The sequence below is a fragment of the Felis catus genome, chromosome A1 (genome assembly GCF_018350175.1).
Source record: "Felis catus isolate Fca126 chromosome A1, F.catus_Fca126_mat1.0, whole genome shotgun sequence".
Lineage (NCBI taxonomy): Eukaryota > Metazoa > Chordata > Mammalia > Carnivora > Felidae > Felis > Felis catus.
The window spans coordinates 60,494,010-60,520,415 of record NC_058368.1 but is presented as its reverse complement, the minus strand read 5'-3'; the positions used below and the strand labels follow the sequence as shown (position 1 = coordinate 60,520,415).

The 26,406-nt window shown below is 34.9% G+C and overlaps 1 long non-coding RNA gene and 1 pseudogene across 2 annotated transcripts in view; both read left to right on the top strand.

Annotated features, from left to right (window-relative positions):
- The window catches only part of LOC101093984, a 364,880-nt gene extending 340,492 nt beyond the window's left edge, over positions 1–24,388 (top strand). For both annotated transcript variants that reach the window (XR_006596075.1, XR_006596077.1), the window contains one exon: positions 24,223–24,388. This is a non-coding gene — a long non-coding RNA (uncharacterized LOC101093984). The remainder of the gene's footprint in view (positions 1–24,222) is intronic.
- Positions 16,447–17,469, top strand: LOC109499433 (annotated as a pseudogene).
- Positions 24,389–26,406: the final 2,018 nt, after the last annotated feature.

The following is a 26,406-nucleotide window of genomic DNA, read 5'->3' as shown; positions in this document are numbered from 1 at the left end:
TCAAAGAACCAGCTTCTGGTTTCATTGATCTGTTCTACTGTTTTCTGGGTTCGATAGCATTAATTTCTGCTCTAATCTTTATTTTTTCCTGTCTTCTGCTGGTTTTGGGTTGTATTTGCTGTTCTTTTTCCAGCTCCTTAAGGCATTAGGTTAGGTTGTGTATCTGAGATCTTTCTTCCCTCTTTAGGAAGGCCTCTTGCTACATACTTTCCTCTTATGACCGCCTTTGCTGGGTCCCAGAGGTTTTGGGTTGTGGTGTTATCATTTTCACTGGCTTCCATCTACTTTTTAATTTCCTCTTCAACTTCTCGGTTAACTCATTCATTCTTTAGTAGGATGTTCTTCAGTCTCCAAGTATTTGTTACCTTTCCAAATTTTTCCTTGTGGTTGATTTCGAGTTTCATAGTGTTGTGGTCTGAAAATATGCACAGTATGATCTCGATCTTTTTGTACTTAGTTAGGGCTGATTTGTGTCCCAGTATATGGTCTATTCTGGAGAACGTTCCATGTGCACTGGAGGAGAATGAATATTCTGCTGCTTTAGGATGAAATGTGCTGAATATATCTGTGAAGTCCATCTGGTCTGGTGTGTCATTCAAAGTCATTGTTTCCTTGTTGAATTTTTGATTAGATGATCTGTCCATTGCTGTGAGTGGGGTGTTGAAGTCTCCTACTATTATGGTATTACCACCGATGGGTTTTTTTGTTGTTTGTTTGTGATTAGTTGATTTATATGTTTGGGTGCTCTCACATTTGGCACATAAATGTTTACAATTGTTAGGTCTTCTTGGTGGATAGACCCCTTGATTATGATATAATGCCCTTCTGCATCTCTTGATACAGTCTTTGTTTTAAGGCCTAGATTGTCTGATATAAGTATGACTACTTGGGCTATCTTTTGTTGACCATTAGCATGATAGATGGTTCTCCATCCCCTTATTTTCAATCTGAAGGTGTCTTTCGGTCTAAAGTGTGTCTCTTGTAAACAGCATATAGGTGGATCTTGTTTTCTTATCCATTCTGTTACCCTATGTCTTTTGATTGGAGCATTGAGTCCACTGACGTTTAGAATGAGTACTGAAAGATATGGATTCATTCCATTATGATGCTTGTCTGTTGGAATTTCTGGTGGTGTTCTCTAGTCTTTTCTAGTCTGTGTTACTTTTGAGATATATATATATATATATATATATATATATATATATATATATATATTTCATCTTTTCTCCCCTCAGAGAGTCCCCCTTAAAATTTTTTGCACAGCTGATTTAGTGGTCATGAACTCCTTTAATTTTTGTTTGTCTGGGAAACCTTTAATCTCTACTTCTCTTTTGAATGACAGCCTTGCTAGATAAAGAATTCTCATGGGGCACCTGGGTGGCTCAGTCGGTTAAGCGTCTGACTTTGGCTCAGGTCATGATCTTGCGGTCCGTGAGTTCGAGCCCCACATCGGGCTCCATGCTAACAGCTCAGAGCCTGGAGCCTGCTTCAGATTCTGTGCCTCCCTCTCTCTCTGACCCTCCCCCGTTCATGCTCTGTCTCTGGTCAAAAATAAATAAACATTAAAAAAAATTAAAAAAAAAAAAAGAATTTTTGGCTATATGTTTTTCTGATTCAGCACGTTGAATATATCCCGCAACTCCTTTCTGGCATGCCACGTTTCTGTGGATAGGTCTATTGCGAGCCTGATCTGTCTTCCCTTGTAGGTTAGGGACTTTTTTTTCCCTTGCTGCTTTCATGATTATTTCCTTGTCTGAGAATTTTGTGAATTTGAATGTGATATGCCTTGTTGATGGTCGGTTTTTGTTGAATCTAATGGGGTCCTCTGTGCTTCCTGGATTTTGATGTGTGTGTCTTTCCCCAAGTTAGGAAAGTTTTGTGCTATGATTTGCTCACATAACCCTTCTAGCCCTATTTCTCTCTCTTCCTCCTCTGGGACCCCTGTGCTTTTGATGTTGTTCCTTTTTAATGAGTCACTGATTTCTCTAACTCTTAAATCGTGCTCTTGCCTGCATCTCCCTCTTTTTTTTCTGCTTCATTATTTTCTATAAGTTTGTCCTCTATATTGCTGATTCTCTTTTCTGCCCCATCCATCCTTGCCACCGCAGCATCCATCCATGAATGCAGCTCAGTTATAGGATTTTTAATTTCATTCTGGCTATTTGTTACTTCTTTTATCTCTGCAGAAAGGGATTCTAACCTATTTTCTACTCCAGCTCATATTTTTATTATCATGATTCTAAATTCTGTTTCAGACATCTTGCTCGTATATATGTTGGTTATATCCCTGTCTGTTGTTTCTTCCTGCTCTTTCTTTTGAGGTGAATTCGTTCGTTGTGTCATTTTGAAGGGAGAAAAGGAATTAATGAGGCAGAAAAATTGAAATTAAAAAATATAATTAAAAAATATTAAAATTAAAAATTAAAAACACACACACACACTGAAATCCAATAGATGATGCTAGATCCTAGGTGTGTTTTTGTGTAGGTGTTGAAAGTGGTTTGACAGATTAGAGAAAAAAAAGGGGGCAGGTAAAGGAAATCATTTGAGAACTTGAAAAAATGAATACAGTGAAGTAGACTAAAATGAGATGATGGGGGTAAAATAGAATTTGAAAAAAATTACACAAAAGTAAAGAATATAGTAGAAAAAATTAAAGAAAAATATTTTTAATAAATATTAATAAATATGAATTTTTCCTCTTTTGTATTTAAGAAAAAAGAAATAAAATGAAAAAGAGAATAAAAAAGGAAAAAAAGAAATCACTTGAAAATTTGAAGAAGTGAATACACTAGTAGACTAAAATAAAATGATGGAAGTAAAATAGAACTTGAAAAATACTACATAAAAGCAAAAATATAGTAATAAAATTAAGTAAAAATATTTTTAATAGAAATTGATAGTAAAAATGAAGTTTTTCTCTTTCTGCATTCAATAAAAAGAAAAGAAATGAAAAAGCGAAAAAAAGAAAAGGAAAGAAAAAAAGGAAATTGTTTCAAAATCTGAAAAGGTGAATACACTGAAGTAGATTAAATAAAATGATGGAAGTATCATAGAATTTGAAAAAATTTACACAAAAGTAAAAAGTATAATAATAAAAATTAAAGAAAAGTATTTTAATAAAAATTGAAAATAAAAATGATTTTTTTTCTCTTTGCGTATTCAAGAAAAAGGAAAGAATTGTAAAGGAGAAAATGAAAAAGAAAAAAAAGAAAGCAAATAGAACAGATGAACCTGCTAACGGATTGAAGTAGGACTGAAATTGCTTTGTTTTCCCCTAGAAGTCAGTCTATGTAGCTCTTTGTAGTCCATAAACTAAGCCGGCTGTGAGACTTGTGTTCCTGAAAAGCAAAGTTGGCCCAGTTGGGTGGGCCTCTGTGTAACAGCTCTGCTCTCCACTAGATGGTGCTGCTCGCCTACTGGGGTGGATTGCTGGGGCACTTGTAGGTGCCTATGCGCATGTGCTAGAGTGGTGAAAATGCACCACCCAGCTACCCAGTCTGTTCTCCCCGATCAGCAGTTGAGTCCTCGGTCTTCAGCTCTCGTCCACTCTCCGCATTTTCACTGTCCGTGACCAGGCCCCAGGCAGTGCCTCTCTCCCGAGTTTGTCTCAGATGCGGCTGTTTTCACCGGCCCCTTACTTCTGAAGGACTGCAGCTTTGACCTGTTCCGCCCCTCTGAGGGAGGTTCTCACCTAGCAATGGCTGAATGAGCGATGGCCGAATGTTGGCTGCACCCAGGAACGCCCGCTGGACCTTGCTGCCGCCAGTGCCCCGAGACTGCAGCCAGGTGCCAGCCCGCCCCAGAAAAAGTTCGCGAGACAGTGTAGCAGCAGCTTTTCAGGAATTATGGAAAATCAAAACACACATCTGGAACCAGACTTCACCCTTAATGACCTTGCCCCAGCACCAGCGAATGTGGCCGCCTTCTGGGGTCTGCTGGGACCAGGTGGCTTCAACAGTCTCTACCAAATGTCCTTCCAGCAGTGGAACCGCTTTTCCCCATGTGGCCCGAGAACCCCCCGGACCCCGCTCTGCTCCTGGGGATTCGCCCTTCCCACCAGAGCACTGCCAGGTATGGAGCTGTGGAGTTGCAGCCTTTGCGCTCCCCTTGTTTACAGTCTTAATGGAATTTAAACCCTCTCCTTTCTCTTTTCTCCCTTTTTGTTTAGTCCCTGCGGCTTTCCAATTTTCCACTTTCTCTCCAGCTACACTTGGGGAGGGATGCTTTCCCCGTATTCTCCCCCGCTCCCCAGTCTCTGTCCTCTCTCAGCCCGCCAAAGCGTTTGCCTACGTTTCGCAGCTTCTCCCTTCCCAAGTTCAGCTCTCCGCGCCACATACCTGCTGAATTCTGTGGTTCAGTTTGTGCAGATTGTTGTGTTAATCCTTCAATCAGTTTTCTAGGTGTGTAGGATGGTTTAGTGTTGTTCTGGCGGTATTTCATGGATGCTCAACACACAAAAAACTACCATGCTGTTCCGCTATCTTGGCTCCTCCCCTCTGTGGAATACTTTATATGATAGAATTTATAAGCAGAACTAGATAGTGGTGTAAATCAGTTTTATAGCATTTAATTCACTTTGGTTATACCCATATTTTGAGGAACAGCATTAAACAAAGTAGATGTCTTCAAAAATGATAAAAGGGAAGACTTGAGGCTAATTTTGGCCACACCAACTTAAATGCATGATAAAATATGTGGAAGAAGTTTGGAAGGAAATTGATCTTTGACCTAACACAGTGGCTTGAAGCTCTTCCTTTATGACTATGGTTGTTATTTAATGAGTATAGAGTTTTCAATTTGCAGGATTAAAAAAAAAATCTGGTTTCTCTTTCATGACAGTGTGAAAATATTTAACCCTATAGAACTGTACGTTTAAAAATAGGCGAGATGGTAACTTTTATGTTATTTGCTTTTGACCACAATAAAGAGAGACATTGGGATCTGAGGACTAACATACTAACTTCTTGATATTGTTGATTCTCCTTTCTGTATATTTTAATTAATTTTATTTTCCATATAATAGCAAAGATGACATTAAGTAGCCAAATAATAGAATTCAGTATAAAAAAAATACAATTTTACCTCTACCCAAAATTTATAATATCCCCCCTGAAAGCCCTGTAAATAATATTTTTCATTCCATAGAATATCTTGGAAGTCATCCTTTCATTCAGACAACAAAAAAAGTATTGAGTTGTGAGCACCTGCTGCGTAAAAGGCATGCTTCACCTGTATGGATGTTGCAGACATGAATCAAACAGACAATCCCTACCTACACTGAAACAAATGGAGTTCTTTTCCAAAAAGGTCATTTTGAAATATGCCTTCTTTTTGAATGCTGCCCAATTTTTCATTGGAAAGATTTATTTGATTTTATTTAACCTATCTCCTACTGTCAAATACTTTGGAGAATTCCACTTTGGGGGCTGTTACAAGTAATGCTGCAATGAACACTTTATAAATATGTTTAAGCACATTCAAGAATCTATTTCTATGATAAATGTATGGACACACAACTGGATACAAAAAAGTTTTGCATTTTTGCATTTACAATTTTGGAAGCCTGTGCCATAGTGTCTCCAAAATCATTTTTTATCAATTTAAACTTCTATTATCCTAAATGGAATTTCTGATCCCAGCCTCCCCACCCATCATACTTAAACATATGTTAGAATCTCGTCATTCCATAATTACTTGTATTTTACCTATGATTGATTTGGTTGATATGCACATGTGAGGGAGTATACTTCAGTAGTAAAAAGTCATACTCTGTAGCCTTATTAGTGATAGTGTGGTTATCGGATGGGCAGTATTAGTATCACCTGGGGTCTTATTAGGACTACAGACTCCTGAGCCCCAACCCTGACATACTGAATCATAATTTGTATTTTAACAAGATCCTGGTTCATCTAAATGTATATTAAATTCCAAAAAAGCACTTATTTAGGATACCTAGTCCTAGGTTTTGATATTGTTACACTGCATAAATACTTAATGGCTGTGTGAACACGGACATCCCAATATATCTAACAGTCTTTTTTTTTTCTTTTTTTTTAATGTTTTTTTTTTTAATTTATTTTGAGACAGAGAGAGACAGAGCATGAGCAGGGGAAGGGCAGAAGGAGAGAGGGAAACACAGAATCCAAAGCAGGCTCCAGGCTCTGAGCTGTTAGCACAGAGCCTGACGTGGGGCTTGAACTCACGAACCGTGAGATCATGACCTAAGCCGAAGCCAGACACCCAACTGACTGAGCCACTGAGGCGCCCCAAAGCCTTTCTACCTCTATGTAATGTGGATAATTGAACCATGTACTTTATTTAGTTGTGAGGCAGGATCAACAAACTAGTATTTAGAAAATATTCAGTATCTGATTACTTCTTGTTGTTGTGGATATCAGCTGCTAAGAATAATTAAAATTTAAATTGGTGAACTTTATCATCCTTTTTCATGATGACATATGGCTTATGTGCTCTGGTATAAAAAGCGCATTCCCTTTTCAATCCTATATATAAATGAATTCAATTTTTCTTCGCATCTTCTATAGTTTTAACTCTCTAATCCTCTCATTTGTTTTGTAAATATACTTACTATGAAATTTTTTTAATGATGGTGGCTCTTCAACAATATTGGAGCTAAGTAACCATTTAGCTGGTTTGCCAGTCCGTGCACATAAGTCCTTCTTGCATGTCTCTTACTGTCATGTGTATGTGTGTGTATGTCCCCAGGCCCTTTTTAAATGATTTGAGTCAAGCCTTTAATACCCTCCTGGGGAGACTATTGCCTACTTTAATAAATCTGTCTACTATCTTTCCCCCTTTATGTGGAGCTTAAATTCTTCTTGGCTCAATTTCATTTCATTACTTTGAGCTCAACTAAGTTTTTGTTTTATCAGTCTGTTGAGAGAGTAAAAAATTGGATATGCATTTATTTATTTTTTCCATTGCCTAAACACTTTCAACACCACTGGGTATATGTGCACAAGAATGCCAAAGTCGTATAGTTCTCAGGAGCATTCTGGTCATGCCTTGTGTGAAATATTTCATCTCCAGTCAGCAGTAGGGCCTAGAGGGTACTTTGTTCATAAATGATAGGCATCTTCACTTTTTAACTTTAGGAAAGTTTTCTTTAAATCTCCATAAGCATCTCAGTGTTGCTTTCTTCTTAAAAATTAATATATATGTGTAAGTTATTTGAAAGTCCCTATGGAGAATAAAGAGACTGAAACTATTATAGTAAACATCCATAGTGAAGGTAGATTAGAAAAAGACGAATGTATTAGGAAGCCCTTCCTTATCAAAATCTTTTTTAATCTACATATATTTTGGACTTACTTATAATTTAAGATACACACAGATATATGATTCTCATTGCTCCTCTTTTTACCTGAGGAAAATAGATGTTTCCAAAGTGATTTTCAGCTTATTTCCCCAATTTACTTTCATGTGAAATCTTGATCCCTCAGTTCCCAGAGCTGGTCTACCAGGACAATTCAGCAGATCCACTCTTTCTGAAACCGATGATTTAATATTATAAATTATGTGAACATATATATTGGCTCCTGAGTTGCCCCACTGTCCTTCTAAGATAGGGAACAAGACATCTAAAGTTAGGAAGGCACCTTGAGTTTTCATAAATCAACCGGTGTCAGAACTGCAACTGTATGGCTTCTTTCAACACGTTCAATCCCTTCGGCTCTTTAAGAAAAGTACTCTTGTTAGAGTTCTTTCCGCATGAGATTCCACATACGCTTAGGACCTTAAAAGTCACAAGATAGTATCAACCGCATCCTAACAATGAGAAAAAGCCAGATAATCTACAAAATCATAACCTAAAGATTGACAAGTCCCTTCTAGGAGAGATAGGATGCACAGATATATTTTCCCTTTGGAAGAGTGTGGATGGCAACCATAAAAGTGGGGAAGAAGAAAACTAAAGTTAAAACAAAATAAAACAAAACCCAAAAGATTAAAGGCCAAATATGGGCTAGTGTAAAGTTTTAGAATCCGCTCTAACTACAGACACAGTAGGGTCTCTGACCACCTGTCACCTCTTTCCACTGGCTTCCTCCGGATGCACTAGAGAAAGTGTGAGTTCAGGGAAGAAGACCTGACATAGTTTTCCTCAGTGATACATGTGTATAAATAGCAATTGACTTCTGAAGCATAGTTGCACATTATTGGACTCTTCTGTATAAACAAAAACTATCTGCCACCAGGAGAAGGGCAGAATTTTTTTTTTTTTACCATCAAACTTCTCACCCTCAGTCCCTAGAAAACCTCGTGACCACTGTACTATTTGGGGGGGGGGCATTTAAAAATGTATGATTGAATAAATACATATATATGGGAGAAGAGACCAATTTCCCATGCTTAGGAACTCAGTAGTAACTTTCTAGGGCTTCTGTAACAAAGCACCATGAACTGGATGGCTTAAAACAACACAAATTTATCCTCTCACAGTTGTAAAGGTTAGAGGTCTGAAATTAAGTTGTTGGAAGGAGCACCTCTCTATCAAGAGTGTAGGGGTGGAGTTGTCCTTGTCTTTTCCTACTTTCTGGTGGTTGCCAGCAATCCTGGCATCCCTCCAACCCCTGCCTCCATCATCAGTTTTCCTTCTTCCCTCTGTGTGTCTCTGTCTCTGTGTCCCTTTTCTTCTTGTAAAGGCACCAGTAATATTGGATTAAGGGCCAACTCTAGTATGGCCTCATCTTAACGAATTATATTTGGAATTGCCTTATTTCTGACCAGGCCATATTCTGAGGTTCTGAAAAAGACATTAGCTGCGAGGGTACACTATTCAACCCGGAACAAGTTCCAAATAATTTATGTAAATATCATGTGAAACCCTCAGGGAGGTAAAGGATAACTTTCCACTCCTTGTATGTGGGCTGCACATAGTGACTTCCTTCCAAAGAAGACAGTAGGGTATGGGGTTGGGATAGAGATGAACTGTACAACTGAGGAAATTGACAAACACCACCTCAGCTAGGTGATCAAGGTCAACATCAATAGTGATAAGTAAAGTTGACAGTATGCACCCTTGCATGATGTGATGAAATGTCAATAAACCTCAGTGAACTTCCTCCCCCAAACCCATAACTCCAGTCTAATCATGAGGAGAATCATCAGAAAAATCCCAATTGAGGAAATCATGTAAAATACCTGAGAACTACTCTTCAAAACTGAAAAGGTCATCAAAAACAAGGCAAGTGTAAGAAACTGTCACAGCTAAGAGCTAAGGAGACATGATGACTAAGTATAATGTGATATCCTAGGAGGGGTTCCAGGCCAGAAAAAAAGGCCCTTACATAAAACTTAGGAAATCAGAATGCAGTATGAACCTTAGTTAATAGTAATGTATCAGTGTTTGTTCATTTATTGTGATAAATGTACCATAGTAATGTAAGATAATACTGGAATCTGAATCTTTAAATATTTCTTTAAATGTAAAACTATTATAAGACATTTATTTAAAAATATAAATGAAATATAAGTAAGAAAATAATAGAATAAATTAATTTGGATCAAAATTTCCTTTAATGAAGAATAATAAATTAATAAAGCTCGAGCCAGATTGATGAGGGATTAAATTGAGGACACAAATTACCACTATCAGGAATGTCATTATAGATTCCACACACTTTAAAAAAGGTAATAGACGACTATTATGAACATCTTTATATCAATATATTCAACAACTTAGATAAAAATATAAAATGATAAAAACTCTCACAAAGAGAACTAGATTACCAGGTAAGCTATATACCTATAAAATAAGTTGAATTTTTGGTTAAAATCCCATAGAGAAACCACACTCAGATATTTTAATGTTGCATTTTATTAAATACTCAAGAAATAAATAATACCAATTATGCATAAACTTTACAGAAAACAGAAAAGGGAACATGTCACAGTCATTCTATGAGGCCAGCATTACCCTGGTTGCAAAACTAAAGACAGTAGAAGAAGAAGGTGACTGCACAATAATATCCTACATAAACTGGGATTGAATAACAAAATATTAGCAAATAAAATCAAGCAAAATAAAAGGATAATAGATTATAAACAAGTTGTTCCCAAAACTGCAAGGTTGGTTCAATATTTTAAAAAATAATCAATGTAATGAGCCATATAAACTGACTAAAAGCATAAATAAATAAATAAATAAATAAATAAATAAATAAATAAAAGACAAACTTAATAGATACAGAAAAATCATTTGACCAAATGAGATATTCTTGCCTTTTCACTGGAGTGGCTAAAATCAAAATGGCCAATAATAACATGTTCTGTCAAGAGTGTAGTGAAAATTGATTTATCATATATTGCTGGTGGAAATGCAAACTGGCCCAGCCACTTTGGAAAGCAACTTGGCGCTTTTTTGTAAGATGAAACACACCATATGACCACTGTAGGGCCCAGCAATTTCAAAAGAAGTGAAAACACAAGTCCATGCAAAGACCTCCTTGCTAATATTCATAGCAGCTCTAACTATAATTGTGAAATGAACTGAAATGTGCACATGCTTGTGAATGAATTAAGAAATCGTGGCCTACTCATAAAGTGAAATATTACTCTGTAACCAAAAGGAATAAAGAAATTACTGACACATGCAACAACGTGATGACTCCCAATAGCTTAGCACTGGTGAATGAACACTAAATATGCATATACTGTGACTCTTTATGTGACTTTCTGGTAAAGGAAGAATTGTGGAGACAGACAACAAATGAGTGCTTGTAGATATTTTGGGGCAGCAAGAGGTATTGGGTGCAAGGAGGCAGGAGGAAAGTTTTGGGGCTATGAACCTATTTATATATTGTTAATGTTGGTGCTGACAAATTCTTAAAACTGTGCTCTTAAAGATGATGATTCTTATTTAGGCCTATAACAGCTCAGTAAACCTGACTTGTAATAAAAAGTTCAGTCTATAATCCTACAGACTGCATCCAAAACACCTGGGGATCTAGGGGTGTCAGTAATTCAGACTTCTGGATCCCAAACAAGCCTACTGATTAAGAATCTGAGTGTGGTTCCTGAGAAGTCACACCTTTTAAAATTACGCCTCCAAGCCCTTGCTTTGACATAAGTACAGGTATTTGTTTCATTGTTCAAGGCTTGGTATTGCCAGCTGAGCTTGTTAAAAAAAATCAATTCATCATGTCTCCCTGTGACCAGATAGTAGTTACACTTTTGCTAGTAAGTACAGAACATTATTATACAATACAGTTCTTGCGTCTGCTTTCTGGGGACAGATCCATTGATTTTGATGCGGCAAGTGATAACCATAGACTTTTTTTTTTGTATCTCATTGGCATAAACAATGGACTGGATTTGAACCTAACTATTTTTAGGGATGCAGAAAACTTCTCACTCTGTCTAGAGCTTCATAAAGATCCACTTAGAAGCATCATGAAGAAGTAAATATAGCAGTTTATTCTGTTTAGGGGTCTCAGATGAATTCAGCACATAACACCTGTGCTCAGCAGCATGCTGGTGACTTATCTGTCTGCAGGTGCAAAGCAGAGTGATAGCTTTGATGTTAAGTTTATTTATGTTACATACAGACTATGTCTAAGCTTTATTCTCTATCTGGATAATTCCCTTTCCACAGTCTTTATATCTTTTTTATACTAAAACTTCAGAATTGTGTTTCAGATTATAGTGGATAAGGAGTTATTTTTGTGAATTTTAATATCTGCATTATGGTCAATGAGGCTGAGGCACTATACATGAAAATACCCTGTCTAAGAGCATTGACTGGTATGGTGCATGGGAAATACGGATGAAAGGAGGCCCTGCTTTCATATTAATGCACATCCTAGTGGTAAAATGGGAAGCATAGTCTACAGGCAACTATCATTCTATTGTGTAACCTCAAGACCTTTTGTACAAATAGAAAATACCAGATGCCAAGGTTATAATGGGACATTCTATAATGACCATGATTTCATTAGAAAAATGGAACTGGTAGTTCTTTTCCTTTAGCATAGATCAACATCACAACTTCCATGAGAATGACAACATTAAGTGCTTATGATTTTCAATTATAGCATGATCTCATTTATGTGTGGAACCTAAAAGAGTGGAATTCATAAAAGCAGAGGTAGAATGGTGGTTTCTGGAAGCTGGGATATCAGGGAATGAAGAGATGGTTGGTTAAAGGGTACAAAGTTTCAGTTACGCAGAATGAATAAGTTGTTGGATCTAATGTACAGCATGATGACAATAGTTAATTTACACTCTACTATACACTTGAAATTTTCTAAGAAAGTAGACCTGAAGTGTTCTCACTACAAAAACTAAAACTAATAACTGTGCAAGGTGATGAACATGTTAATTGGCTAGTTCGTGGTGACCATTTCACAATGTATACCTTTATCAAAACATTGCATCGTTCACATTAAGTTGCATTTTTATTTGCCAGTTGTATCTCTAAGCTAGAAAAATAAAATTATAGTTATAAATGTTTACATGCCATGAGATATTGTCTAATATAAATTGGAAATATCATTTGAAATAGTGTCGAGCCAAACATTACAAAATTTTAGCAGTCATAGTAATACCAAACAGATTTGAGACATCTTTATAACATGTTTTACTATAACTTTAACCTGATTTATTGTTATATCCATAATGTATTTTGCAAACCTTATATAAGGTAATGGGTAAAGAGCTGCAAGACAACAAATATGTCAAGTTAATCTCAGGTAATTTTCCAGTGGACAGCAATTGTGTTTTGACCAAAACAGATGGGCATCCTATTACATTCTAGCAAATGTCAGCCTTACTTGACAAGAGCGACATTCGGCTTGATAAGAAGCCCACATTTCTTCTTGTTCCTAGTCTTCGCTGTCTTTCACTTTCGTGCCTTGGGCTTCACAGAAGGTGTAGAATTTAAGCCCATGTGCCTATGCTCTCTGCTCCACAACTCATGATTACTGACAGTTGTGTGGACACCTGACTTAAAATAGCATCTTCTTAATCACTTGCAGATAGATAAATAGCAGAGGCACAGACATGAATCTTCCAATACAATGTCATGCTTGAAGAAATAGCATTTAGAGTTGCCCTTAGAAACCAAGCTACTTTATTTTCCTCCTTCCAGGTACAAGCTATTTATCTGGTAAAGAAGAAGTTTCCTATTTTTCAGGTGCCTTCCCCCTTTGAGTTCACATACTTTTTCTTACAGACCTTGTGATCACTCACTATTCCCCTAAGGTTCACCTAGCATCAGCCTCTGTCAATAGAAAGACTATAATACATTATTGTAAGTTTAATAATATTTCTCACTTTTTTATTATTTTTGCCACTGTTATATTCTTACCAGAAATATTCTATGGTATTTATCAAATAGGTTTTTAACATGTGTTTATAAGGGTGGATGGCTTCCTAACAAATCTAATAATTGACAAAGAAAAACAAAACCTGAGCTTTGCAAGTAAATGTGAAAATAAAGTTTTGTTTGTTTCAAAAGTAAATGACTCTGTTGATTCCAGGTTAAGTATTTATTTGTTTTTATTATACTGATCACTACACCAGTTTTTGCCTTGCTAACTATCTTCCAAAATATTTGTAACAATAATAATGCATTATGCAAGTAGATATGTACAAAGTAGCTTTAATATGGAATTATGATAACCTATCACCAAACTGCATTTTGTTAGGCACGAGACTTCTAAGAAATGTTATCAGAGATGAATAACACCTGACATCTAATGTCAGGACGGACTTCTCATATCATCTTCCTTGTATTTACATTTACAATATCCCAGCTTCATTACTGAAAGATCCTATGCCCCTTTTCCTCTTGGGGAATAGATAATTATACAATAATAATATGTTGTTCAAGTGTTAAAAGTGTTATTAATAAGGAGCGCCTGGGTGACTCAGTTGGTTAAGCGTTGGATTTGGCTCAGGTCATGATCTCACAGTTCATGAGTTGAAGCCCCACATCAGTCCATTGGGCTCTGTGCTGACAGCTTGGACAGAGCCTGGAGCCTGCGTCAGATTCTGTTTCCCTCTCTCTCTGGCTCTCGCCCCCCTCAAAAATAAATACACATTAAAAAAATTAAAATGTGTTATTCATAAAAATTTCAATTATCTGTACTTTAATGTAGTCATGCTGAATATTCTCTGAAGTTGGAGTCTTTCATCATTATTGAGCTTTCAGTCTGCAAACCTTCATTCTTCTTACCTTTCCAAAATGCAACATCCAAAATAATCTTCCTAAATTTATAGCAGGATAATTTTATTTCCATTTTTTTTATTCAACAATGTGTGCTAGCAGCAAGGACGACAGTGGACATAAAACAGTGAATAGCAACCAGTATCTTGTCTCAAAATGTGTTATTCATGAACCAAACATTTAGACATCTAATCCAATCACTGACATACTTAAAAACAAAACTAACAAGGGCACCTCTCTAAAATGCCTTTTTCAAGGTCTATAATGTAAGATTGCCATGTAAGTGAAATTATCCTAAAAGAGGTTTCATTGCTTCTAACATCTCATGTAAAAATACCCACTATCAAAGATTTAAATCATGTTAGAGGATAAAATTATCTCCTGGGTCAAATTTTTCTTAATAGCTTATGCATATGCTGCTTGCTGCACAGATTTTAGAGATGTTATGAGAGTATAGGAATGTGTGAAATATCCTAGGTCTTAAAATTATCAATAGGTACAGTACTGCATCTAAGTACATAATAATTCACATAGAATGATTTAGTCAGTGGCGAGAGTGAACATTCTTAACCAAAAAAGCTTCACATTTTTACCTAAAAGACCGAAGCCTTATGTATTCACAATTGTTTTAGATTCACTTGGGAACTGAGTGTATATGGCAACCCTGTAAGATTTCTTTTGAAGAAGAGAAAAGGAGGGTTAATAATTTTGTGGGTTCAGAATTAAAAATAGGATATATAGTCAATGAAAATAAAAATTTAGTATACAATTGCAACACTTATGTGTATGTAACTTACAATATATAAAATATTCTCAAAGGTATGATTTTTATTATGAAAATACAATAAGCTCTTTTTTTGAGATTCTAAATTTATACATAAGGATGCCATATCACTGATAGATTAAATAATTTTTTCCTGATTTGCAGAACTAGAAAGTAGAATGACATGTTAAACCCGTTATTCTAATTTCAAAACCAAAGGATTAATTTTTATTTTATTTTTCTATTTAAAATGATTTTGGTAATATGATTCTCTGAGTGGAAGAACTCGAGGCAACTTTATTGGAACAGAATTTACATTAAAAACTTCCCCAACTAGAGTTATTCTGAATTCATTCATTTGCACATTGAGATTTTATGTACACTTTTATCTCAACAGAGGATTCAGTAGCTTAAAAAATTTTAAAAGCACATTATATGTATATAAAGTGTAAAAATCTTTGCATATATTACTGAAGTATTTACATGTTTATCTTCTGGTGTTGTAACCAAATACTGGCTAAGGTTATCTTAAAACAATTTGTTCTCTAATATTCCTTTAATAATATGAGCACAATTAGACTTGAACAAAGGAATATCTAGACTTAGCATAGTAATATAGTACTGTTCACTGGTTTCATTACTCAGAGTAAAAACAATTCAAATCTGTAGGCTTGGTTGTTCATAGTAAGCAGACAATACTTAGTTGTCATTGTTGTCTTTAATTATTGTCTTTCTTATTACTTTCTCAAAAATGACAACAACATGATGTCATCTAAAATAACTTACCTTGTTGTTGGTCCTAAAAACATGAAGAAATGTTTTTGTAACCTTCTATTTGAAATGGAAATACCACTATACATCTGTGATTAATTTTCCTTTTAAAACATCTTACCTGTGTCTATCTAGGGAAAAAAAAAAAAACAGTAAATGAACCCTTCTCATCCCTCATTACCCAAATTATGGTTTCTAAATCTCATTTCCAAAAAACAAACAAACAACTAGTGCTGTAGTGCTCTATGTATAGTGGTTAAAATCAGGTGGTTAAATGTAGGGCAGGGAATATATAAGATGATGCTGTGACACCTTTAGGGCCACCAGGACAAGAGAGATATAAAACCTCAAGGTTTAGGATGCATAAAGGATGCATAGGATGCACACGCCAATTGGAAGAAGCTCCTACTTTCCTAAGATGGTATAATTTAACCAAAAAGAACAATAATTATTAATTATAACACTTCACATATGTATAAATGCAAGAGAAAATAAAAATGGTTTAAAAACAACTAACCCGGGGCACCTGGGTGGCGCAGTCGGTTAAGCGTCCGACTTCAGCCAGGTCACGATCTCGCGGTCCGTGAGTTCGAGCCCCGCGTCAGGCTCTGGGCTGATGGCTCGGAGCCTGGAGCCTGTTTCCAATTCTGTGTCTCCCTCTCTCTTTGCCCCTCCCCCGTTCATGCTCTGTCTCTCTCTGTCCCAAAAGTAAATAAACGTTGAAAAAAAAAATTTTTTTAAAAACAACTAACCCATCCATCAATATTTGAGATTATTTGCAGCACAAACTAGATAGTCTAAAATTTTTTTAATACCCAAAAGAGGGCTTTCTGCCCAGAGGAGGCAAAGGTACAACTGTTTTCAGGCATCCTGAATCCAGGTTCATCCAGACACCAGCCACGTCCACTATGAGGCCTAAATTTGATCCCAATGAGATCAAAGCCATACAGCTGAGGTGCGTCAGTGGGAAGGTTGGTGCCATGTTTCCCCTGGCCCTGGAGATGGGCCCCTGGGTCTGTCTCCAAAAAAGGTTGGTGATGACATTGCCAAGGCAACCAGTGATTGGAAAAGTCTGAGGATTACAGTGAAGCTGACCATTCAGAACAGACAGGCCCAGATTGAAGTGGTATCTTCTGCTTCTATTCTGATTATCAAAGCCCTCAAGGAAATGCCAAGAGACAGAAAGAAGCAGAAAAACATTAAGCACAGTGGAAATATCACTTTGGATGATATTGTCAGCATTATCTGACAGGTGTGGTACCCATCTTTAACTAGAGAACTCTCTGGAACCATTAAAGAGATCCTGGGAACTGCCCTATCTTTGGGCTGCAGTGTTGATGGCTGACACCCTCATGGTACCATAGATGACATCAGTAGTTGTCATTGTTGCCTTTAATTATTGTCTTTCTTATTAATTTCTCAAGAATGTCAACAATGAGATGCTAACAAAAATAACTTGTACTTGGTCAGTGGAATGCTCAGCTGGTTCAGAACTACAAAGGGAAATGTTTCAGTAAGGATAATTTGACAACCAAAATATAAATGAACAAACAAACAAACAGCCCCCCCCCCCAAATAAATACATTTTCTAAATTAAAGGGAAAAGTCAAGTATTTATCCTGACATTCTTATGTTAACTATATTTGAAATAATCATATAGGTGATGATCATTCATGTAGAAATTTGGGATTAAAAATTAACTATTTTGGAGCACCTGGGTAGTTCAGTCAATTGAGCATCCAACTCTTGATTTTGGCTCAGGCCATGATCTCAGGGTTCATGGGATCAAGTCCCATGTCTGGCTCTGTGCTGACAGCTTGGATCCTGCTTGGGATTCTCTCTCTCCCTTTCTCTGCTCCTCCCCTGCGCTCGCTCTCTCTCTCTCTCTCTCTCTCTCTCTCTCACTCTTTCTCTCTCTCTCAAAATAAAATAAACATTAAAAGGAAGAAATTAATCATTTTGTAATTCCTAACGAAATAATTGATTCATGTAAAAATAATCTATATCCTAAAATTTTAGTTGAAAGTTTGATGTAATTTTTTAATGGAGTGTTCAAAGTAACACCTGCACCCAGAAAACCCTACAATTCCCAATGTCATTTAAAAAGAAATTTTAAGAACTAATAATTTATACTGAAATTCCATTTTGAAAATAGATTTTTCAAAGTTTATACATACAAATTATAAAATTTGGGGGGAGTGAATTCTGCAAAGCCATTATAGACTTACCTGATGAGTATTTGGTAAAACATATTTCTCCGTAACACTTGAGAAGTTATATCACTTTTTGAAAAACCACTTTTTATTATGGAATAATGATTTCTTTTTACCCCCCAAATATGCCAAATACAATCTCTATAAGTAGTGTCATTTTCACATTATGGTTTCAAGCAGTTACACTCCTCCATTTACTCAACACAACAAGATGACAAGACAAATGACTAAGACACATAAATATTATAATGAAAAGACAAAGCTATGTCTTTTTATACAATATATAATTGTCTTTTTAAATTAAAAAGTCAGAAAATAATTGTAGTATATGTAAATTATGAGTAGAAATATCTAGGAATTACAAAGATAGCTGGGAAAATAATGGAAAAGACAAGTAATTCAAAAGAATACTGAGTACAATATATAAACAAACACTTCTCCAAAGAAGAAATATAATTCAATGATAAATATTTTTAAAATATTTAACTTAATTAACAATCTAGGCAATAGAATTTAAAACAATATGGAGATTGTTTTGAGCACTGTGTATGAATCACTAAATTCTACTCCTGACACCAATAGTACATGATATGTTGACTAGATTTTAAATAAATATTTGAAAAAAAAGTATGGAGATATAGTTGTTCATTCAATAGATCTTTAAAAGTGGGGTGCCTGAGTGGCTCAGTCGGTTGGGCGGCCGACTCCGGCTCGGGTCAAGATCTCGCGGTCCGTGAGTTCGAGCCCTGCATCGGACCCCTGTGCTGACAGCTCGGAGCCTGGAGCCTGTTTCAGATTCTGTGTCTCCCTCTCTCTGACCCTCCCCCGTTCATGCTCTGTCTCTCTCTGTCTCAAAAATAAATAAATGTTAAAAAAAATAAAAAAAATAGATCTTTAAAAGTAAAAATATGCTTATATCTTATTTAATATTGTCGAGGGAGTTTAAAATGGGCACTTTTATGTACTTGACTAGAATATAAGGAAATATATTTGAAAAAACATTTTAACTATCTATTAAAATTTTTAAATGGTCAGATTTTGTTCTTGCAGTTCTACCTGTTGGAAAATTATATATATTTTTACTCGTGCTCATCACAATATAGGTACAAAAATAATCAATGTAGTATGTTTGGACAGCAAAAAATGAGGAAACATTCTCATTGTGTAAAAGGGGTCATGTGAGCATGGGAAGAAGCACCTGGTTAGATTTGAGAGTAAGATTGTTCAGGATAGGGAAAGGCTTCTTTCCCAAATAAACATTAACTGAGTTTTTTTTTTTTTCAATTTTAAAGATAGAGAAAAGGTAGATGCAAATGTTATGTCAATCTCTCTCCATTGAAAATATACAACAACTGATTCTAGCCTCTTTCACACCTTAATGAGGTTTACCTCATTAAGAGAAGTGATTTTAATGGGAGTGTGTCATAAGCCTCTGACTTTGGGCAGAATATATGCTAAAAATAACTACTATTGATGAAGTATTAAATTATTTTTAATACTTGTAAAAGATTGATATTGTGTTCTTAAATTCTCTTAAGCCACAACCTTAATTTTATTTTTTCATTTATGACAGGTATTAAGTTTATAAAGTTTACAACCCAAGTTCATTATTTATGCTGCATTGTTACTTTCCTTCCTCATTCTTCTTTAACTATTAAATTGATTGCCTGGGTATGCTCCTTCTTTTTCCAAAGATTATCTTTGGGGAAGTGCAGAGGTATTCCCTGTTCAGAAATTAAATTGACTAGTTAGACAAAATTCTGAGAAATACATGATATAAACCAATCACATCTTCACAGCTACTTTATTATTTTGTATATAACTTCTTTTCACTGCTTTTACGACTAATATGCTCAGTGGTGTAGAAAACATTTGCTCAAGCTTCTCATAGAAGTCTGCCACTTGCCTATTTGTTACAGACCTGGTCTTCAGTAGGAGGCAAGACAGTTTCCCATTATTGTACTCTGTAGAGACTACATTTTTTTCCATGAACCTGGTGAAATGTTTTCCTTAGCTGCTAATGAATTACTCATTCTCTGGTCTTTGTTTCCCAAAGGGTAATTTGAGGAGGGCATGTGAGAACACAATTCTTTCTTCATTACTTTATTCTTTCTTGGAGTAAATGTGAGAGTTGAAAGGGCAAAGTGAAGTTTGCAGATTTGAGAGGCAGAAAATGACTTAGATCCTGGTCATTTTAGCCAACTTCTCTGAACTGTTTTCTCCCATTCATAAATAGGGATAACATTCCCTGATTTATGAAGCTGGGCTGTTGCCAATTTAAAATAAAAGAATCTATTTAACCTGTCAAATCACTTAAAGATCACATATTCAAATGTTTCTAATTTATACATCCTAGTGCAGATAGTGAAAAAATAAGTGGCTTGAGCCTTTTTCAGATACGTTTCTTAATCTTTAAAATGTTCTAATGAACCGAATGTGTAGGTTACTGAGGGATTAAATAAACTAATAAATACAAATTAATAGTAATAATAATTACTCTTACTAAATTACTCTTCAACGTTTTTTATTTATTTTTGGGACAGAGAGAGACAGAGCATGAACGGGGGAGGGGCAGAGAGAGAGAGGGAGACAGAGAATCGGAAACAGGCTCCAGGCTCCGAGCCATCAGCCCAGAGCCCGATGCGGGGCTCGAACTCACGGACCGCGAGATCGTGACCTGGCTGAAGTCGGACGCTTAACCGACTGTGCCACCCAGGCGCCCCAAAATTACTCTTACTATTACTAAATTACTCAATAACTATTACTAAATTACTCTTACTAAAAAAACCTCTCAATAATATATGATCAATAAATGTTAACACTTTTGCTTATTAAACAAATATTTATAGGATGCCTTATAAATGAAATGCAATGAGCTAGGTTCCATGGGGGGGTCGGGAGACTGACATAGGTTTTCCCTTTACATATTTGTAAAAGGGTTAAAGTTATAAAAAAGTAACAACAGCAACACTGCATAAAAATTAAATACATTGTCTCAATAATCAAACCAAGCATGTTTGAATTGCTTAAAAACTCTGTGGATTGGTTTTCCAATCTTTAAAATTAGATTAACAATAATACCTATATGATAGGCTAGTTTTGACAATTAAATTAATATTTGTAAAGCACTTAGAATAGTGTTTGGCACATTGTAAAGGTAAAGTGATTTATAAGTTAAAAAATAAAATACATAGTAGGAAATAATATATGTAATTTGGTTACAAAGATGTAGCTGGATGACCCAGGGAAGTCATGTAACATTTCACGGAGGAGGTTAATTTGACCTAGGCCCCAACTGCTAGGGAAGAGGTGAGTGAGTGGAACATTAAAAAAGAGAGTGCCATGTGTGAAAGAAAATGAAAAGGTACAGATTTGGAAATCCAAGAGTTTCCAAAAGGAACAATAATGTCTTTTCTTTGGCTGGAGTGACCAATTTTAAAAGATAAGGGAGGAAAAGAAAAGATTGAAAAGCTGAGTTAGAAAAGAGATCCTAGAAGCTGTTGAATGCCTTTATCTTCCTGGCAATGGGAAGTAGAAGATAATTAATCTAGCAGCACAGTGTAGTATAAAGGCATAAAGGTTGTAGGGGAAAGACCAGTTTTGCAGGATTGCAGCAAACTGGGGCAAAGAAGGCTCAAAAGGAGAACACAGGAAGTAAATGAAAAAGTAAATATAAAATATTGCAGATGTGAAGCCAATAGAGTTTTGCAAGTGATAAAGGAGAGAGAGAATTCAAAAATGATTCTAATGTTTTTAGACTATGAGTGGGAATAGGGTTCTATTACCATAGGAACAGTAGATAGATGGCTAATATTTCTGATTTCACTCCGCAGTGGTATTTTCCTGGTTTTTTTTCTTCAAATTTTAGTTCTCTATAAATAACAGTAAGAGAATATTTTTCATTGTGATACACCTACTCATTGGAGAAAATGCACCCACATATAGACACACCTCTACTGCCATTGCCATCATAATCACTGTTTTCTAAAAGAACAAGAGAGCACTCTAAAAAGTATTGAAATTTCTAAATCAACAACAAAATGGCATTTTGAATAATAAAAATAAAAATATTGTTTCTTTCCCTCTTTCCTTTCCTATTTTTCCCTTTACCATTCTAAGCAATTCAGTCCCAGAACTATGGAGTGACTCAAGGTACCAAGGGCATGCAGACTTATGGTCTGAGCTGGGAAGGCACAGAGGGCTAGAGATGATTACCAGAGCTGAGTGACAGAACCTGACCAGTATGAGAGATTACAAAATTTGATACAGTTAAAGGGGATCTTCTTCTGGCCAAAGAAATAATATTAAATGATTTTAACTCATTGAATAAAATAACACTCATGAGCCCATTTTGATATAAATAAACAAATAGAATAGATCAAAAGTTCAATGGGGAACTTGGCTATTTACATTGTTTCATTATACCTGTCTACAAAATAACTGTCAATTGTAAAAGAGAAAATGAGAAACTCTACAATGGAGAATTCTGTTGGATACCTCCTTAATCAACCAATCAAAGTGATCATCATCAATATAAGAAAAAAATAAAAACCACATGCCACCTAATAGGGCACTAAGAAAATGTGATATTCCTGGAAAAGATAATCATGTATAGATGATCGTGAGGTAGCATCAGGCAAACTCAGATTGAGAAACATTCTACAAAATGATTTTCTTATTCTTCGAAAGTTTTAAGATCATGTAATTCAAGGAAACACCGAGAACTATTTTAGTTGGAGGGAAACTACAGTCATGACAAGTGAATGCCATGAATGTTTCTGAACCTGATCAGTTTGCTGCAAAGAACAATATAAGGATAATTGACAAAATTTGAGTGGGATTTAAGGATGAAATGGATATGGTGTATCAATGTTAATTATCAGATTTTGACTTTTGTATTGTGGTTATGTGAGATCCATGTACATGATTACAGGAGATACATATTTAAGAATTTGGGGGTGATAGGGCATAAGCTTAGCAATATACTCTCAAAATTTTAAGAAAAAATATTTGTGTTTTACTTATTTCTTTTCTATAATTTCAAAATTGTTCAAAACCCAACTATTAAAAATGAATAGCATTTCCACATATTGCCTTAATAGAAGGTATTGAATAATTACTTTACTTTTTTAAAATTCCTTATTACCCTTTTAGAATATATTTTCATTCATTGCCAAGTATATACATATATATTTCTATGTTTTACTGAATACTGTATACATTTTATGATAACTTATTCTTATACGTAATCTACTGTACACATATGTAATATTTCTATGAATACAGCCACGTAGATATTTTCAAAAAAACTTTCAAATTCACAGTGTTATCAAGCCCTAAATTTTCTATGATTCACTGGAGAGGAGTAATATAATTCTCCGTCAGAGAGGGGAATATATGCTCAAAGAGGAAAGTGATAATAATAGCTTGTGTGTACAACCAAATGGTACCTTTATTTTGTGCATCTATGAAATTATGGAACCTCAAATTTAAAAGGACCTCCAAGAGTCTTTAATATTCTATTAAGCTTAAATAGCCAAGCACTACTTTCCTCAGGGTAAATAAATCCTTTATGGAACCCCAGTACATAAAATAGTTAACATCAATATGCTCTGCCTAAAACATAAATGCAGGCCCCAGAGCACCTCTGCTTGGCTTTTCCTTCATTCCCCCAGAGGTCGCTTTGCAACCAGAAAAGAGTCCCTACAAATTCATAGACTACAGTTTGAAAACCATTTTCTATAGCATTTCATATTTAATGTATGAATCCTCTTTCAGCATATCCAGGACATAATTCTATGTTTCCCAGCTTTATTTTTTATAGTTCCAGTAAAAAGAGATCACTAATTCCTAAGACAGTTCATTCCCATTTAGACAGTACAAAATATCTGTCACTTAAAAGACAAAAATAACTAGAGAAGCCACCTTTGTGATAAAAATAACCATGTTATTTTCTATTATCTATAATTAGAGGAGTAACAAGAGCCAAAAAGAGACATAGCACAAAATGAGCCAAGTCTAAGGTCAATAATAAATCTTATTTTTAATTCCAAATGCATTTTCTATGCATTGTAATTTATGGCTAAAATTTGAAAATATGTATATATTACAAAATATGATGTATATTCCTAAATAACTGCAGTTTATTAAAGTTTCAATTAATGCTAATAAATAGTTTTATTAACAGTTAACTTGTTCATATTTAATATTCTATAAATTTTTGTTCAACTTTGTAACGATGGAATTGTTAATTATCAATTGCCATTTATTGTGTATTTATTTAGTGACAGGTCCTAATCCACGTGATTGGGATGCACCACAGAGGAGAAAGCAAACAGAGTCCCTGGCAGCATGAAGATTAAAGACCAAAAGTGAGGAACTACTGAAAGCAGATATATTACTAAACACATAATATGAATTACAATTTAGTAAACTTAGAGATCGATATTATGCATGGATTTAGTTATTTTCTTTTAATTTCTTCATTATAATGATATCACCACAATATGGGTTTTCATGATAGACGTTATATCGTCAATACTAAATGTTTTTATATAGGGTATCTTTGAGAAGGTACCAACATAAACATCTACATTTGCGTTTTCACATTTATCATTCATGCTTATTTTTAATAATTGTAGCAGAAGATTAATACTGTTCTTCAGCATGTCAATTAAACATGCTAAGGCAAATTCCAAAACAATTCATTACATGCTGGGCCTACTTATCTGAATAACCAATGCAGACCATTGAAAAACAAGAGAAAATAAGTAGCCTATAATATATATTCCAAACCATCTTTTATTTTGGAATTCATTAACTTGACAGATATTATGTCTAGAAACATGGGAGCTCTTTGTTACAGATAATTTATTCATACAATTTAACTGATTCAAAGTGCAGTATGGTGTTTCCCTTGATACTAAAAATTTTAATGATCAAATATGAGAATGGGAGAAAAAAGGCATTTTATTCTTAAAATAACTTTTATATTAAACTCTCCCAAAACACCTTTTAAAAGAAAAAGCAATTAACAAATGAACTGACCTAATTTTATAAGCCATCTAAACTACATCTCTTTTCTTTTGTTAATAACAAAGCTCTTACTTTAGTACTCTTACTATGAGCTGGTTCTCCATCCTTTTGTTCTGAAATCTCATTGATTCTCACAGTTGTCATACTGCATAGATAGATAGATAGATAGATAGATAGATAGATAGATAGATAGATAGATAAAATCTATATCTATGTCTTTATCTATATCTATCTATCTATCTATATCTATATCTATATCTATATCTATATAAAATAAACTGTATTTGATACCAGTTTCTAATCCTTCTTTTTGAAACCTGGAAAACTATTCTTGCTCAATAAAAAACATATCACAGGTTAATAAAGTAATTGTAAATACATAATCATTTTTCACAAATGTTTCCCAGAGATATTTGCATTTAATTCCTGCATCAATCACAGCTTATCTTCAAGGATCACGGAGTATGTATATAACTAAGAAATGCTATTGTAGAACTGTTAATAGATTTTGAAAACTAATTTAAATTACATATGAAGAAGAAACATGTATTTAATAGCAATTCTACTCATTAAGTAAATTTGACTTTCTAGTTTTTAAGAAGGTACGTTCTCCAAAGTCTCAGTCTACAATAAAAATAACTTGATGTACTCTTGCATATTAAAAACACAACAGCATCTATTTTTAAAGGATAGGAAACCTCATATCTATCTATCTACCTATCCATCTATCTGCCTATCTATCTATCTATAGACTAGACTGTTGTATACAGTGACTCAAGATTCTAAGCCTGATATGTAAAGTTGGGCAAGGCTCAGATGTGTGTCCCTTTGTTTGGTAGCCATTTATACATTGAAAAAAGTAATATGAGAGATTAAAGTTCATTTTAAAAGAATTAACTTTGAAATGATCACAATTACACAGATAATCACACACGACTTGAATTGCAATGCAAACCTACATCAAATCTACTAGAATAATACCTGATGAAATCTCAGTGATTGGTGGATAGCTTCCACTGACCTATTAATTTATGCTTGCTAGCTAAGTAGGTAAATACATTTTTCTCAATATTTCTGGGTAAGTCTGGCTGCATCCGTTCCTCAATTTGTTTTTGATAACATGTTGTTTTGATAATATTGGTACAAAACTGGCCATTTATATTCATGCTTTATAATTTACTTTGAAAACCAGTCCCAGTAGTCCTGTTAGACGTGATTTTTATCCCCATTTTATAGATGTGTAACCTGAGGCTCAGAGAGAAAAATATTCAGTCATTAGGTTTTTAAGAAAGCAAGCTAAGATCAGGCCTTTGAAATAAAAATGAAATTTAACAAGATAATTTATATGTCTGGAGATGGTATAAAAGTGATTGTTCCTAAAGCAAATCTTCTTAAATGGCTTGTATTGAGAAGATGGAGGGAAAAACTTTTGA